General features: G+C 34.9%; 1 protein-coding gene and 1 pseudogene across 1 annotated transcript in view; both read left to right on the top strand.

Annotated features, from left to right (window-relative positions):
- The window catches only part of LOC145259932 (matrilin-1-like), a 185,512-nt gene that overhangs the window by 80,680 nt on the left and 86,174 nt on the right, over positions 1 to 18,658 (top strand). The window lies entirely within an intron of this gene.
- Positions 10,233 to 10,369, top strand: LOC145260044 (U2 spliceosomal RNA; annotated as a pseudogene).

The following is an 18,658-nucleotide window of genomic DNA, read 5'->3' as shown; positions in this document are numbered from 1 at the left end:
CGGGAGCATGAGAAAATAAATGGCTTCGTTAAAAAAAAGAAGTCGAGTTATTACTCGTCCTATGTTTCTTTGCCACGTTCTCTGCTACAACGTGTTGGGTCTACGTGTATGAATGTGTGTGCAATTTTACTCTTATAGTGGTGTGTGTAAAGATTAAACTACTAATACCACAATTACTACTATTGCTACTACTACTACTACTACTACTACTACTACTACTACTACTACTACTATTGGTGGGTTCTGCAGCGCTATCCGGTTAAAACAGACGCAAAAACTTGTAGAAAAATAAATGTCTTTATTTCTTTTCCACAATGATAAACTCAATGGTTGCGTGTAATCGGCGAGAGCTGGTGCGACGTAGGACAGAGGGGGCTGACGGTTGGTGGACAGCGAGCAGCTCACAAGTTAGGCGCGTGTATCTGCCGTCTCCGCTCTTCTGCTCTGACTGTCGACAAGCTAACTATCTTGTTCATATAAATCCGTCTGGCTCCCGATGCACCTGGGTGTCAACGATTTTAACCTGTGATCCCATCAACGAGTACATCCAACCTCTGTTGCCGCTGACGGTTCATGCACTCTGCGACACTACTACTACTACTACTACTACTACTACTACTACTACTACTACTACTACTACTACTAATAATAATAATAATAATAATAACAACAACAATTAACTCCTCTGGGACACAGAGGTGCAGACAAACAAATAACTCTTTCACTAATAAACATCTTCATACATGGTATATTCATTAGCATTTTTATTTACGCGACTTTTCGTGTTTCTGTTATTCACGAATTTCGCGTGTCACTCATTCAATCTTTTGCTTCATTTGACGGTCAGCGTCCAAGCTTAAATGACCGTTATAGATTAGATATAACACATGAATTATCTTTTCTTCTTTTTCCCTTCATTACTTACTGTACCTTTTCTCTTCGTCACAACTGCGTCTAATAGTCGTTGTATGATTCGCTTCATCCTCATCTTTTTCCCTTAGCCGTGAACGGTCATCAGTGGTGCTAGAAAAATAAAACTTCTTTTCACGCGGAAAGAAATACATGTAAAGGGAAGATGGATGGACCGGTTTCTGAATTCGTGACGAAGTCGAGAGTGTGGGTCGAAACACCTTTCTCTAACAAACAAACAAACAAACAAACAAAAAAATATTCAAATACGTCTGCAAATTGGGAGTACTCTGGAACAATAACAAACATAAAAAAATCAATTTTTATTAACCAGAAAGATCAATTCTTATATACTATCAGTGCAAGTCAGAGTACTTCTTAAAATGTGCTCTGTCTCCCCGCGTAGTGGAAATTAAAAATATTGGAGTCCATGAACGGTACGGCGAGAAGGCAAATATTTGGGAACATCCTTCAAGTGGGAAAAGAATATAACTAAATTGTGAATGTATAACTAATAGTTTTTATGTAACTGAAGAAATTGAGATTGAGTAAGGTTTCAAGGTTAGTGTAATTAACCGAAAAATAGTTTACGAATGTGAAATACTAAGGAGAAGAAGTTTCTAAGCATGGAAAATTCGTTTATTGTTGCTTGCGTTCGCTTCCTTAATGCGAGATAGAATATTTCGTTCGTTTGCAATATTTATACGACACGTTAATCTGTGCCGATTTGTGTACTAGCAGTTGTGTCCGTGATATGTACTAAGGTGGCCTATTATACGGACAATCAAAGATAAAGTATTCTGTGAAAGGAATAAATAAATATACACTGTGTTAACGTTCAGGGAGAAGTCTCTGTTCACAAGTACGGTGAATCCGGTGACTCGTTTCCTTATGTAGAACGTTCTGGGTTGGTTACCTATCTCGACATAACAATCCGCATAGTGATCATTTTGAGCCGGTTTGCCTGTAGATCAGGGAAATCATTGCTGGGACTTGCGGAACGGCTGTCTGAACATGGTAGTCTTTAAACATCCTTCGGAATTAGACTCCAGCGACATTACAGGCGGCTACGATAGTGTTTTGATAAAACTCTGTCAAGACTTTGGTATTCTTTGCGATGCTGTTTAACGTCTAATTGACGGAATCCGGCATATGTGATAACCACGGGGAGCGGTGATGGTTACTGGCGGAAATGCTGTCTAGACTTGACACGGTTTAACGTCCTTCGGACAGAGATAGACATGAGCGACATCACAGGCGTCAACGTGGTGATATGAGAAACATTGTCTAAACTGTTTAAATTTTGGCGCTAATCTTTATATACTGGCTTCCTCGAACGTTCTAACCTGTTTACGGTATTCCTACATACAAAGATAAAAATGTAATACCATGAGTTTGTGTGTCAAAGTGATGCATTACAATCGCGTCTCATTGCGCGATACAGATTTGCGCGGGTCTTTGGTGAAACAATCAAATTATCCCCGCAAAGAATAGATTCCGGCCGTATCAATTCTTTTGTTAATATGACGGGCGACTTGGGTTAGCTGGTCACTACATACAGAAATGTTTACTGAAAGTTTCTAAGAGAGAATTGACTCACATCGAAGAGATAGAGACTAAGTTCTTCTTAACTTAATAAATTAACTTAATTAATAAGTTAGGTTAATTAATAAGTTAACTTATTAACTGAAATGAATGACCTGCGAAAAGAAATGTTCTGGGTGACATTTAACACGTGGCGATTATCAAATTTTGGCAAAGCATTCCAGAGAAAGAACAGTAATTTTTTTTTTAAATAAATATACTTCTTATAAATCTATTATATATACGGCTATATGTCTGTAAGTCTATCGGTCTGTCTGTCGGTATGTCTGTCTGTTTGTCTGTCTGTCTGTCTGTTCCATATTTTCAAACTCAAATCACCTCCGAAACTAAAAATCACGGAGCGGCGCTAGGGACCTCAGATGATTGGATTCTTTTATGAATCTTTAGCCGATTTAAATTTTTTTTAAGGGATCAAAACTGTGTCAAAATTTAAAAAAAAAAAAAAATCGTTAAAAATTTTGTACATTAATCTTAGTTTATTTTTAATTTTTAACCAGTCTATATGCGTGTCACGTTGGTACACTGGTAGTATCACCAGTTTTAAATCCTACAGTTTAGATTTCGATTCTAGCTGGTGACACCTAAATACTTTCCTTTTCTTTTTTTTTTTTTTTGAACTCACGACTCTATAATAATATATACGAAATTTGGACAAATTAAAATATTATAATTAAACGTATTTTACGTCCGGGCAAAGCCTGTAGCCCCACCACCAACCCTCCCCCGCAAGTGTTATAAATAGGAATATACATATTTAAATATCTTTTTAATAATCTAGGACAGTAGAAAGTAGTTTTGGGGTTTACTTTTGACAAACTCCTAACTTTTGCTTCTTTTTATATTGCTCTATATTTTTTATATTGCTCTATATTTTTATATTGCTCTATATGTTTTATATTGCTCTATATTTTTATATTGCTCTATATGTTTTATATTGCTCTATATTCTTTATATTGCTCTATATTTTTTATATTGCTCTATATTTTTTATATTGCTCTATATGTTTTATATTGCTCTATATTTTTTATATTGCTCTATATTTTTTATATTGCTCTATATTTTTATATTGCTCTATATGTTTTATATTGCTCTATATTTTTATATTGCTCTATATGTTTTATATTGCTCTATATTCTTTATATTGCTCTATATTTTTTATATTGCTCTATATTTTTTATATTGCTCTATATGTTTTATATTGCTTTATATTTTTATATTGCTCTATATTCCTCACATTCAATGATCGCTGTTTCTAATAAAGAGGGAAGAATTGCTATTTTCTGGGTTGGAATTTATTTCTCTAACGATTATCGTGGGATAGTTTTTTCTTTTTTTTTTAGTTCCTTACATCAAGTGACTTCATGCCTTGTCTGGAGTGATTTCCATAAAAATTATTCCCGGTGTGTAAAGATAATAATAATTATATACAAGCTTCTAAACTATCCCTACACATTTGTCATAAAGAACATCTGGAATGCGAGATATCATACAATTAAATATATACTATGATAATTATCCAGACCCAAATGCCCTCCTCCGAAAAAAAGCAGACGAAAAGCAGAACTTTAGTTTGATTTTCCTCTTGTAGATTTATCACGTTTACACACCAGTTCTCGTTATCCTGCCTTGACAGAATTCAAAATAGACTTCGTAGCCTAATGGGGGATGCCCTTTTCTCTTCCCTGGAACCTCTTTCTCACAGAAGAGCCGTCGCGGTTCTGTCTCTGCTTTATCGTTATTTTCATGGCAAGTGCTTATCTGAGCCGCAATCTATGGTCTCCCTGGCCTGATTTTCGCGAAAAACACTCGTCTACTGAAACCACTATCAATAATTCCCCCCCCCACTCTTTATCTGTGCCTAAACCTAAACGTAGATTCCACTAACAAATCTTCTTTCCTGCTTTCCAACTGACTTCAATATGGTCGTCTTCAAGTCCAACGTAAACAAATTCTTGATTAGCCATCCTCTTAAGTAATCCAATTTACCAAATTTTCACTACTAACGATGACTGAAATTTTCCCCTTGACCACCGTACACGCATTAACCCTTATCCTCGAGTGGCCCCCGGGCCTTGATAAGTGGTGACTTCTTTGTAAAAAACAAAAAAGCATCACTGAAGTTAAGCGACACGAAACTTTACCAACATTAGATGAATAATCATTTGAGAATACCAGGCGCTGTATGACAGAACAGTGAAATCTTCATGACAAAAATACCACAATGAAAATAACTTTGCCTTGAATATAAAGTGCTAATCAATATCTATTGCCCTCTTTCCTCGGGAGGGGGGGGAAGTTTTGTTATTAATCATATGGTGAAGCTTTCCGGAGATTATTAAAGTATAACTACTTAAAAATATGAACATTCATTTTGCAGGTAAACAGACATAAACAAATGCTGAAAAGAGCCCTACGTAGGCGTCCTCTTTGTTTGAATTTGAAACCGACGGTGCTGATGTTGTTTTGATTGTGGCACACATATGGATATAAATATCATATACATTCATTAAATACCGCTGTTAATCTGAGCGCAAAACAGTAATTTTTTTTTTTTAAAGAAAGAGTCTTTGTTCATAGTCTTTAAATCCCCGTTTGAACATATCTACATCGCAGATATCATTATAATGCCCCGCTCACAATACCCCCAAGCTAAAAGCGACAACTTTAGTAACAAATAGATAGGGTATTAATGTCTATCTTCCCACGGGAACTAAGGCAAAATATTATCCTTTTATTATCAAGAAAAAGACAGATTGTCGAACTTTTGAAATGAAGATAATAAGTGTTCTGATTTATAACCATTATTTGTATCAGACGTTCCATGAAACAAGGCTAGCTATTTTTTTTTTCTCGCGGCACTAAAATCAACAGAGCCTATGCCATTTCTGAAAGAGCTTTCTTCCCTGGTGGCTGCGGTACGTTGCTAGTACTGTGCAGTTCTATGAGATTCATCCTCCCAGGCTTTGCCTGCTCTGTTTGAGAAAGGGTTAGATTATTGCTAATCGCCTGAGGCGCCTATACCTAGGAATGACAACGGACTGTCCAGCCGTTTTTTGCAGACCAGAGTGCTCCTTCTCTTGGACAGTGACTCTTCAATTCTTCTTTCCGGCCCATGTGAAACATCTTCTTGCCGTAGGAGATAAATACATAGTAGATTTAGTAAATGCAAGAAACCGAAAATGCTTCAATACAATGTTAGTACTTTTTTTTAATTATTCAATTTTCACCACAAACAAGGCACAGTGCCATTTTGAAGTAGGGGGCTACTATCGGGGACATAAGTTGCAGGGATATTATGAAGGGAGATGAACAACAAAATGTCTGTTCACATTAAACTTGAACTTCTGCATGTCAGTAGAGTTAGGAAAGCAGAATCCTGGAAGGGAGTTCTAAAGTCTAGCAGTTCTGGGGAAGAAACTATTGGAATAGAAGGCTTTCTTACACGTAGGGATCTCTACTGTGAAGGGACGGGATCTAGCTGCTTATCGAGTTTGTCGGGGGTATTCACATCGAGGGGGTTCAAGTGCTTGTAGTTCGTCAGAGCATTCACCATTAAAGTACTTGTAGAACTGGCAGGGCGATGAGTAGCAAGGTGTCTGTTCACATGTCAGTACAGTTATGAAAGCAGAATCTCGGAAGGGAGTTCTAGAGATCAGCAGTTCTGGGGAAGAAACTATTGGAGTAGAAGGCTTTCTTACACCTAGGAATCTCTACTGTGAAGGAGTGGGAATTAGCTGCTTGTCAGTTTGTCAGGGGTATTAACGTCGAGGGGGTTCAAGTGCTTGTAGTTCGTCAGAGCATTCACCATTAAAGTACTTGTAAAACAGGCAGAAGGATGCAACATGTCGTCGATGGGACAAAGGCTGAAGCCTAGATAACAGATCAGAACCTATCAGATTGGCGACTCTTTTAAACCCTGTTAAGGAGGGAGAGACAAGTAGCAGATGTACCAGCCCAAATGTGACAACAGTACTCCATACTATTTGTGGACTAACAGAATCCGTAGGAAAGTCCAGAGTTCTATCCTGCACCTGTCGTATACTGCTGATGTATTTAAAAATATTCCCAATCTATGAACGTTTGGCGTGAACGCAGATCCAACGATATTATTGTATCACCGTTGTTCTAGTGGAAACATACCTAAGCACTTTGTTTGATGTAGTTTAAGAATATATCTTGTTGTAGGAGTTTATCACCAAAACCCTTGAAGGTGATTGTGATACATTTTCATTCTATTGACGTCTGGTGCCAACACAAACCCCACTATATTATTGCACTACGTTGGATAGAACAGATAATAAACTTTTACTTCCAGTGTCATATTAGACAGGAATGCGACATCAGATAAAATAAAAACTTTTTTGTGAATCGGCGATCGGGCAAACCTACTCATTAAAAAAGTGGCAGAGGATGATAACGTACGTACAAACATGGGATTGCATTAGTGTATTATCTATAATATAGCTATCACCTGTCTGTTTAAATTATGTATGTATGTATGTATGTATGTATCGAAAAGTTGGCTAAAAACATTCATTCTTTCATCCTCAACTGGGCACTTTTCTACAGGGAGGGGTCGCTTTTTACGGCGATATTTTCGAAAGTCATCCCCTCTTTTCGATTGACTAGCCTAAATTTAAACCTTCGCCACTTCCGGTTTGGCGATGGACGCAACAGCAAAGACGTCACGTTTTTTTTCGCATTCTTTTCACCCTTTTCTGTACGGGTTCGAGCCTGCCTGCCTACTACCACCTTTTTTTTTTTTTTTTTGCTCAATACATCTCCAAACACCCGGGCAACGTCGGGCAACCAGGCTAGTTATTATATAGGCTAAACATTTTTGCTAGTTAAAAATAGAAAAAAAAGCGAATGAGTGATTTATGCCAAATTGATGATTGAATATGATTAAATTTGTCTTCATTTTTGCATTGAATACTATCAATCCTAAATCTATATCAAATGGCTACCATAATACTTAATTCGCTGCACCTTATAGCAAAGGTTCATCCACAATTGCAGCCAGATTGGCCCATTGGTTTCCGAGAAAATGTGTAATAGAGATATAGACAAACAGACTAAAAGAAATATAATATAGATTAATAGCCTCCGCTAAATCCCTACCCCTCCAACAAAAATGTAATTCTATTTTTAGGCGATTATGTGTGAACACCCTGAGAAAACTGGCAGAAAGAAAGACACAGTTTATTTTATAATTCAGGGTGTGAGATCAGTTTTGCATAAAAATTTAGCATAAATTAACTGTATTAACACGCAGAAGTTCAAGCGTAATGTGAATAGATATCTCGCTGCTCAACTCCCTCCGTATATATGGTCCCAAATAGTATCCCCTTGCGTCCAAGTGGCATTGTGCCTTGTTTAGGATGAATACGAGTAAAAACAAAAGGGTGATTTTTTTTTGGTCTGCGGAGAGGAGGACAAAAATATGTAAATATATAATATATCTTTATGTTACCGTGCACACTGCTTCGTCTCGTCGTAAGTAAGTAATTTACTTGAACTAAACAAATGTGTACTTTGCTATTGCTGCACTCTGTGCATTAGTTTGTTTGATCAAATTATTATTAAGCTTGATTGCTCTTCTACAACCGTGTTTCAAGAATAGAGTACTTACGGGTGTGACTACGTGAAGGTTGCCAACATCCTAAGCGAAAGTGAGTTTTGTGGAACGAACTCAATTCGAACTCTGAATATTCAGGTCGCCAGTTCGTGTCGTTAACCACTAGATCATCGTCACCTCCCGTACAAGTTGTTAAAATAGATGGAAGTGGTATTGTGAAAGGAACAATTACGAGAAGGAAGGAGGTATAAAATGGCAAGAAAGGGGGGTAAAGAGTACAGTTCTGGTTTTGGACGAATTACAAACTAGGTGATAATTGAGAAGAGAAGATTTTAGATTAGGAGTAAGAAGAAGAGGAGGATTGATTTGTCATATAATAAACTAAGGCAGAGGCATTTATATGTCTTTTAGACATTAAGCCACCGTTCTAATCCCAGAATGCAACACGTTCTGAATTCTGAAATGTATTATGATCACAGCTGGCAGCTGTTGTACTTGCATCCAATGAATGCCATTATAAAGCATTTGTAGCGTTGGCGTGCACATGTGTATATATTGTGTATTTATGAATGTGTGTAAGGTGTATATGTGCGTATGTCTTGTGTATGTATGGAACTGATGAAGATAGGCAATTGTTTTCTATCGTTTTTTTTTTGTTTTTGTCTTTTTTTTTTTTTTTTTGTATATTCATTTTTCTCATTAAAACTGCATTTTAAAACTGCTGACAACTCAGAAGTGACTCGACATTTTTTTCGGGTGTCCCCGCCATTATTTGCACTTCGAAAACATACACACGCATGCGCACGATTTTCTTCGTCGATAATTTTCGTTCTATTAAAGCAACATTTAATTTGTGTACATTACTCTTATTATTGCAAGGTTAATGTATTTATTTTTTAAATGTCACTGTAGCGAAAAGATAGAAAGAACTAAATTTGTCTTTTAAATTGTAATTCAATAATACGTCGCGACTTGGTAAAAATCAAGTCAATCACCCTAAAGAAAATAAAATTTGAATAAAAATGCAAAATTTTTATTCGGAAAATAAAAAACAATGTTACGAAACAGAGCTATTTCTTATATTAACACCCAAAACAATAATTGAATAAAAAATCAATAACTATTAATAATGTATTAGTAATTTATTATGAGTTGAATATCCTTTAAAAAAAAAACAATATGCAAAGTAGTTAATCTTTCGACTGGCGTTGCATATGCACAAACAGTATCTAAAACTATAAAATGTTTATCGCGTAAAGTTGGAATTAGTTTGAAATCAAATGTTTTAACATTTAACTTTAGAGCGAAATTGGACCCAAAATTAAAAATATTTATATCATAACCCACTTTTATAATAATATTATTTTTAGTCGCGTGTAAGCGACTCTATAAGTCACTCCGTCGGTCCGTCGGTCGGTCGGTCTTTCGGTCGGTCTGTCCGTAACACTTTTGTGCTTGGCCTTTTTGGTTAAGTTCAAAGGTCTGTTATTAATAGATGCTGCTCTTAGCTTTTTAAGTTTTTCTTGTCCTTTTGGCCAAGGTCAAAGTGTAGTATTTGTTCCGGCAGATACTGCAAGCAAAGACCATATGTAGGGGCAACCCCACATATAAGCCCTTCGTCAATGTAGAGGCAACCCTTCATACCAATTGTCACTATCCAGCTCTCCTACTACCCGGGGAGCTGGTCCCCATTTCCCCTTCATTCCTCACATTAAAAATCGGCCTTGTGCCTAATTTGCTCGGTAGGGGAGCAAATAAATACCCTTTTCTTGGCCTTTTGGACAAGATCAAAGTGTAGTATCTGATCCGGCAGATACTGCAAGCAAAGACCATAGGTGGGGCAACCCCACATATAAGACCTTGGTCAATGTAGGGAAAAACCTTCATACCAATTGTCACTATCCAGCTCCCCTAATCCCTCACATTAAAAATCGGCCCTGTGCCTAATTTGCTCGGTGGGGGAGCAAATAAATACCAACCCCACATATAAGACCTTGGTCAATGTAGGGGCAACCCTTCATACCAATTGTCATTATCCAGCTCCCCTACTCCCCGGGGAGTTGGTCCTCATTTCCCCTTCACTCCTCACATTAAAAATCGGCATTTTGTCTAATTTGCTCGGTGGGGGAGCAAATAAATGCCCTTTTCTTGGCCGTTTGGCCAAGATCAAAGTGTAGTATCTGTTCTTACTATATGTTGTACTTATGTTTGTAACTTTGTGATATAAAGTAGGGGATCACTTTTCTGTATTAATTTAATGTAAAATGATCACCCACTTTACAACCAGTCAGTCTCAAAGCCATTCAAGTCATTCTCCAGATCATTCAAGTTGTTTTTGAAGGATTCCAGTTATTTTTTAAGCATTCAAGTCATTCTTAAGGTCATTCAATTCATCATTAAGTTCATTAAAGTCATTCTAAGTCATTTACTTTTTATTTATTTAAGTTATTTCAGCTCATTTTTCGGTCATTTTAGTTTATCTTTAAGAATTTCATGACTAGCCTGGGTTCCTGGCGTTGCTCGGGTGTTTGGAGGTGTGTGTTGAGTAAAAAGAAAAGAAAAACAAAAACGTAACGTCTTTGCCATTGCGTCCATCGCCAAACCGAAAGTGTCGAAGGATTAAATTAAGGCTAGTCACTCGAAAAGAGGGAGTAACTTTCGAAAATATCGGCGTACAAAGCGACCCGCCCCCCTTTTAGCCAATTTTTCGATATTTGCAGTCCGAAGGGTCGAGCTTCAAAAGGAGACTGATCTCGTGAAAATCCGTTGCCTCTGTTGAAAGTTTTAGGCATACATACATACATACATACATACATACATACATACATACATACATTTAAACAGCCAGATAATATTTATTTTATAGATTATACATATTGATTAAAAATTATATATACACGGGGGGAAGAGTCACATGCTTCCCCGAAGCAAATTAGTCTACATTGAACTGTAGAAAACTTACTAGTGATTTTATAAAATTATATTTATATAATAGCTTGAATTCAAGTTTAAAATCAAAAGTCAAGTATCATGGCTAAAAGTATCAGAGTGGAATATTTATTGATTTTCATTTAATCTTGGCCAACATCGGGTCTCAATTCTAGTGTGTATATATATATATATATATATATATATATATATATATATATAATCATCCACATACAGTACTGTTTCGCTGTTTCACAGCTCATCAGTGCGGCTAGACAACCAACTACCTCAAGCCAGGATCGAAACTCGATCGCCCAAACGCCAGTCGGAGCTTCTAACCGTTGCGCTATACGACTGCTGCTAAGCAGGCAGTGGATTAACAATGTTTTGACATATATATATGCTCAATAAAAAGAACATGAAATCCTTATTTTTATTTCAAACTAAATTTTTATCAACAAATTCTGCCAACATTATCGAAATTGTATTATTTAACGAAATTAAGCAAATAAAATTCAAGAACATTTACGAAATACATCTAATTGGTGAATATGATGCCTGTATGGAGTCCAAGACTCAGGGCCGAACATGAGGATCGAAATAACAAAAGCTAGGTATATTATGATTTTTGTAACCAGTCGAATACCTCGTTCATTACACAAACGTTAACGAAGTTTTCCAAAGGCGTAAGTAGCTTTAGCAATCCTGTTAACAATTTCATCATGTAGGAATCCACTGTGATTAACTTCAGAGTCCAGATAAGAAAACGACTTGACATAGTTTAGTGTTTTACCATTCACCTTCAATTGTTCTTCAGGAAATCTATGTTCAGCTGCATTCTGTCTTACACCATCTTTTTTTTTATTCAATTTTCACCCCAAACAAGGCACAGTGCCACTTTAAAGAGGGGGGCGACTATCGGGGGCATAAGTTGCAGGGGTATTATGAAGGGAGGTGAGTGGCAAGATGTCTGTTCACATTACATTTGAATTTCTGTATGTCAGTACAGTTGGGAAAGCAGAATCCTGGAAGGGAGTTCCAAAGTCTAGCAGTTCTGGGGAAGACACTACTGGAGTATAAGGCTTTCATATACCCAGGGATCTCTACTGTGAAAGGGATGGGGTTTAGCTGCTTGTCGGGTTTGTCGGGGGTACTCACGTCGAGGGGGTACAAGTGCTTGTAGTTCGTCAGAGCATTCAAGTACTTGTAGAATAGGCAGAAAGATGCAACTTCGTCAATGGAACAGAGGCTAACGTCTAGATGACAGTTCTGGACCTATCAGGTTGGCGACTCTTGTTTTGAAGTTGGGCAGGATTGATACGCTAGTTCTGTCTTTTTAACGCTGATTGTAAGCCAAAATGCTTAACATGTTGCCGCGAAGCAATCAAGGAGGAACGGTACATCTTCAAACGATGCTGCTACAAGAGCAGCATCGTCAGCAAATAGGAAATCACGAATTATTTCAGTATGAAAACGCGTTTTGTCTTTGAACCGCTGCTGGTTGAATAACCCACCAGATGACCAGAATTGAAACTAAACACCAGTGTCAACATCATTAAATGCATATCTCAACATGAGGAAAAGGAACAGAGCAAAGAGTAGAGGTGCCATTACACACTATTGTTTGGTGCCATTTGTTGGTGCGCCCAGCGATACTGATCCGTAGACTTGGTTCAACTGGCTTTCACTGGTTTATTGAAGAAATATCTGGCTTCTTACAGGATTAAAATGACTTCCAGAAAGAACATTAGAAATGAATTCAGAAAGTTTTCCGATTGGTCTCAAATATAATTATTTGTTTTTATTCAGGATAATGTATGCACAGATGATCTGCATACAAATCAGTTTGTTTTACAAAGGAGTCACCACTTATCAAGACCCGAAAGACACTCGAGGATAAGGGTTAATTAATGTAAGGTTGGAAGTTTAGTAATCGTTAATGGTGTAGATGGGATAGAATTTGGATTATTTAAGGGGGTGGATAAACAAGAACTTGTTTACATTGGACTTGAAAGCTACCATATTGTAATCGTTGTTGATCTTTGTTGTAGCTAGGCGAGTGTTTTTGGTGAAAGTTTGGCAAGGGATGGAACATAGGTTGAGCTCAGACGAGCACTTACTAGGAAAGTAACGATAGAGCAGAGGCATGCTCGCCACGTCTCTTCTGTGGGAAAGAGGTTGAAGGGAAGAAAAAGGGTATCGTCTGCTAAGCTACAAAGTCTATTTTGAACTTTATCAAGGCATCAATTTATCAGTTTACGCATTTGGATTCTGGACTTCGATGGATAAACATCGACCGCTACAGAATAAATAATTTATATCATAAAAACTAGAATAGAAATTGTTTATATAATATTCGACATTTCGTCTTTATTGTTCTAAGACTTTGTCAAGATGACTAGTACAAAGAAAAATATAGCCGTTAAAATTTGTAATACGTGGTGTGTCTCTGAAGAGCAAAGACTTTTTCCAAATAAATTCTGTCAACGTCATAGATACAATACGTATTTCACATTTAACATCTGTGTTTTTCAATAAGCATTCTTAAAATGGCGTAAATGCACCACTTATTTCATACTACCATGTATTCGTTTGTAATCTATATATACGTCATAAATGGTTCATGCATTTCAAATTGTGGCGTCTATTTTTTTCTTTTCGAAAAGTAAAAACATCTTTCAACGTCATAAACGCATAACTTAATTCAAATTAAAGTGTCTATGTTTCTGCTTTTTTTAATAATGCTTTCCACATTTTAAACCCACAATGTATTCCAAATTTTAACGTGGTCGTTTTTAATAGAAAAAATCTTTCCGTCATAGAGACATTACGAATTTCAAATTTTATAGTCTAATATTTTGTCTAAATAGAAATAATTCCACGTCATGGACGCACAATGTATTTCAAATTTGAATGTATGTTACTTTTTTCGAAAGAAATATTTCTGCGTAACAGTCAGGCCATATATTTACAATTTTAACGTATATTATTATTATTTTTTTTTTTAATTATTTCTGCGTAACAGTCAGGCCATATATTTACAATTTTAACGTATATTATTATTATTTTTTTTTAATTATTTCTGCGTAACAGTCAGGCCATATATTTACAATTTTAACGTATATTATTTTTTTTAAAATTATTTCTGCGTAACAGTCAGGCCATATATTTACAATTTTAACGTATATTATTTTTTTTTAATTATTTCTACGTAACAGTCAGGCCATATATTTACAATTTTAACGTATATATATATTTTTTTTAATTATTTCTGCGTAACAGTCAGGCCATATATTTACAATTTTAACGTATATTATTTTTTTTTTTAATTATTTCTGCGTAACAGTCAGGCCATATATTTACAATTTTAACGTATATTATTTTTTTTTTTAAATTATTTCTGCGTAACAGTCAGGCCATATATTTACAATTTTAACGTATATTATTATTTTTTTTTTTTTGAAAAAAATTATTTCTGCGTAATAGACAGGCTAAATATTTTAAAATTTGATGTATCCGCTTTTTTCGAAAATTAAGCAAACATTTTTCGACGTCATAGACGCAGCATGTATATAAGAATTTAACGTTTATGTTATTAAAAAAAGTGAATCATACACGGTCCCCCATGGGTTCCCAGTGAATGAAATATAAAAAAATGATGAAGTTCAACATTTGCCCCCCCCCCCCATTCAACCCCCCCCCCCAAAAAAAACAGGGGACGTTAAATCCTGGCGAAAATGAACAAACGGTCCAGTTTTAGGCCTTAACATATGTAAATTTGAGTTCTGCACCATGCAAACAAAAAAGAAATGACTAATTCCATCATCCCCCCATTTAGCCCCAAAAGTCCTCAAGGCCTTAACATATTTAAATTTTAATTCAGCACCATGCAAAACTGCTAAATAGACATACACAGAAAATTTTGGACAAATATGGTAAACTATTTCTAAAAATGGAGTGTTTTTGTTAGCCTTAAAGAGCCCTTGGGGCACACCCAAGAGTTATTGTGAAGACAAACAAAATCATATAGAAATCAGTCAGTTACAACTTTTCATAATGTTTTATAAAAATCCAAAGCATCAATTTTTTTTTAATACGTACAAAAGTGTGAATTTTAGCCATTTTAATCCAAAAGGCACCCGTAGGGGGGCAACCGGAGTTTTCCCGGAAAATCCGTTCTGTTTTTTTTTACTCATATCATGTTTAATGTTTGTGCAAAATTTCAAAAAATTCCAAGGCGTAGTTATTAAGTGCGGACAGACGAGCGGACAAGGGTAAAAAAAAAAAACTAAAAATATTCTTTCCACGTTATAGGCCAAAACGTGTTTGCAATTAACCCAAAACTAACAAAACACATCACAAAAAAAAAAAAAAACAATAACAAAAATATTAAAAATTCTAAAAAAAACAACAACTTTTTATGCTAATCATTCAAAAGCCAGGGATAAATTTTAATGAAATTATCAGTTGAAGGATGAATAATATTATGAAAAAATATATAAGGATAAATGAAATGAAAAAAAAAATTAAGGGCATGATTATAGAAAAGCAATCGTGTGAAAATGTGACTTTCAGAGAGATGGTTATTAGAAAGAAACTGTTTTTAGACAGACGAATAAAATAACAAACTTTGCATTTGTGGTAGAAGATACATTCTTGCTGTGAATGTTTTACGGGGAGGAACCATAGGTTTGAAGTAAGTCGAGCATCTTCCAAGAACTACTTAATCGGTAAAAAAAACAAGCGGATGTCGCGTTAAACGCCATGAAACTTGCAAATTTTTTATTTTGTTTCCTTTTATTTATTCATTTGTTTTTGCTAGATTTAAAAGAGTAATTTTGTCTAGTCATATGCATTTTATTTTTTTAAGATTTAATAACGCGAATTCTAATTTAAATGAAAAGAAAACATTCTCGTCAAGACCAGATTTTCAGAACTGAAAGCCGTAAGTAATAAAGCAAAAAGCACATTAAAATAAGCATTAAAATTTGATGAAGACGATTTTAAACAACGCCATCTGTTATTAGGACACCCCCATTTTCTTAAATAGGCCTACATTTGTCCAACTGATTATATACTAGTTAACGTATCTACTAGTACCGGCTCTGTCAAACCTTTCTCTTCCATGTTTTTTTTATTTATTTAAATTGCAATAAAGCAATAAAACGAAGCTATTAAGTCAATACAAGGATTGTTTGTTAGTTCAAAAGCAAAGCCGCTAATATAAACGCATTAAAACAACGATGTAATTAGTTCATGGGAAACAGAATATGACATATAATTTATGAACAAGTAAATGTAAAATATTTTTTCAGTGAATGGAACTGTTTATCCGAAAGTCAGATTAAAAGTAGATTTTTTGTTTTCCTAAGGAAACCGATGAAATAGAAAATACGTGAGCAGGACTGAATAACTAAACTGATAAAATATAGTTAAAATAAAATTTTGATTTTTTTAAGCATGAACTAAAAATTGTTTGAAATCACATATAAGAGTTTTTTTGTATCTTTTTTTATTATTACAAGCTATTTCGGTTAAATATAAAAGGGAATTCTCGTTTTTACTGTATTAATAAGATATAAGATACTGACTTCCATCGACGCCTAGTTTATCTAACCTTCCTCAATTCAAATTGTTTATTGTCATAGGAGGACATATTCCTTTTAAAATATGAAGAAATTACGATTTCTTACACAAATAATATGGTAATACAAATATAATAAATAATAAATATAAAATATAATAAAAGTATTTATTCATATAATTAAATATTATAAGAATATAATAATACTTAAAATAATATATAATAATATAAAATATAATAAAAATATTTATTCATATAATTAAATATTATAAGAATATAATAATACTTAAAATAATATATAATAATATAAAATATAATAAAAATATTTATTAATAATCAATTAAATTAAAATAATAGTAATAAAATATATAATAGAATACAAGAAATATTAACTTAAATTTTGAATATAAAAGCGTTTTTTAAACGTTTCTGGAGACTTCTAAAAATAGAACAGAAAAGTATTCGATTATCTTGGTTTCTAGAACATTCTGCAGTGACAACTATAAATAGATGTCAAGTGTTTCTGCTAGTCAGTTATATGCAGGAAACACTGTTGAAAGGGCGCAACTGTGACGATCTGTTAACTCCGACCGTAAAATCAAAAGAAATAACTCCCGGTCGTTAAAAGTAGAATTCTGAACAACAAGCTGAATAGAAATCATTCTCACCAAGAAAACAGACATTTTATGGTAAATATAGATTTTCTGAATCTTAGTTTGACCAAAGGCATTATATCTTTAAATATTATTAACTATAAATTAGACACGAAGCTAGACTAGAATCTAATATTGAATTATTTTCCTTTGATCATTCGGAACCTGAAAAATGGTTTTTGTCTGTGTTTTTTTTTTGTTTTTTGTTTAATAAATGTTTCTTTTACTTTACCTTCTTTTTCTTTTAGTTTCTTTTTATTTTGAATGTGTATATGATTAGTGTGTTTATATCCTAGAGTAAACACAACATACGTAACATTGCTTTCACTCTAAAACGTAATGACCATCAATAGCCACGATTAATAACACCTTACCAGAGAGCTCATTCTTCAAATACTCGGCTTAATATTCACAGGTAACATGAACTGGAACAAATACATGAAAGACATTGCAATGACTGCTGCAAAGAAAATGGATTCACTTTACCGTTCTAAAAAATTACTTATACCTAAGAATATCCTGTATCTTTACAGAGTCACCATTCGCTTACGCATGGAGTATCCATCAGTAGTCTCTCCCTCTTAGACAGGATTAAAAAAAGAGCTTCAAATCTAATTGGTCTGGCACTATCCACCAAGCTCCAAACTCTGTCCCATCGCTGCCATGTTGCACTCCTGTGCCCATTTTACAAGTATTTTACTAGATATGTGCTCTGATGAACTCATTGCGCTTGTACCCCCTCGACGTATACACTTCTGACAAACCCTTTTACCAACAAAATTCCACCCCTTCAGTATAGAGATACTTAGATGTCGGAGAACCTTTTATTGTGATAGCTTCTTCTCTTGGACTGCTAAACTTTGAAATTCCGTCCCTGCTTCCTGCTTCCCTAACAGTACTGACATAAAGAACTTTAAATGTAATATAAACTGGCATCTCGCACGTCTCCTTACAGTTCTTTGTAAACATGGTATAAAAGTGTCAAGTGGTTGTGTTTGGGATGAAGAAAAGTAATATATATATATATATATATATATATATATATATATATATATATATATATATATTCATAAATAAAACAATATAAACAAAATGATGATCGACATAGACTAAAAATAACCGAAACGCTAAAGCAATACCACAACTAATAAGAATTGTCTTCGAATCTTGAAAAATGGCATAAAACATTGGAACTGAAGGCAAACGTTTATCTACACGACTATCATTTAAACAAAAATGCACTGCTTTTTGTAACCTACTCAAACAGTTGTGGCACTTATGTTTTGATAGTGGCACGGGCCGTCGTGACCTATCCCCACCTCCAGCCGGAGGTGATTGGGTCTCGCGTGGAGTAATACAGAAAAAAAGGGAACCACAATGCAATTTTGATTCCATCGATCT

The sequence above is a fragment of the Euprymna scolopes genome, chromosome 35, assembly GCF_053919585.1.
Source record: "Euprymna scolopes isolate OS-2025 chromosome 35, ASM5391958v1, whole genome shotgun sequence".
NCBI lineage: Eukaryota > Metazoa > Mollusca > Cephalopoda > Sepiida > Sepiolidae > Euprymna > Euprymna scolopes.
Note: the sequence above shows the minus strand (reverse complement) of the source record. Positions and strands in the feature narration are given on the sequence as shown.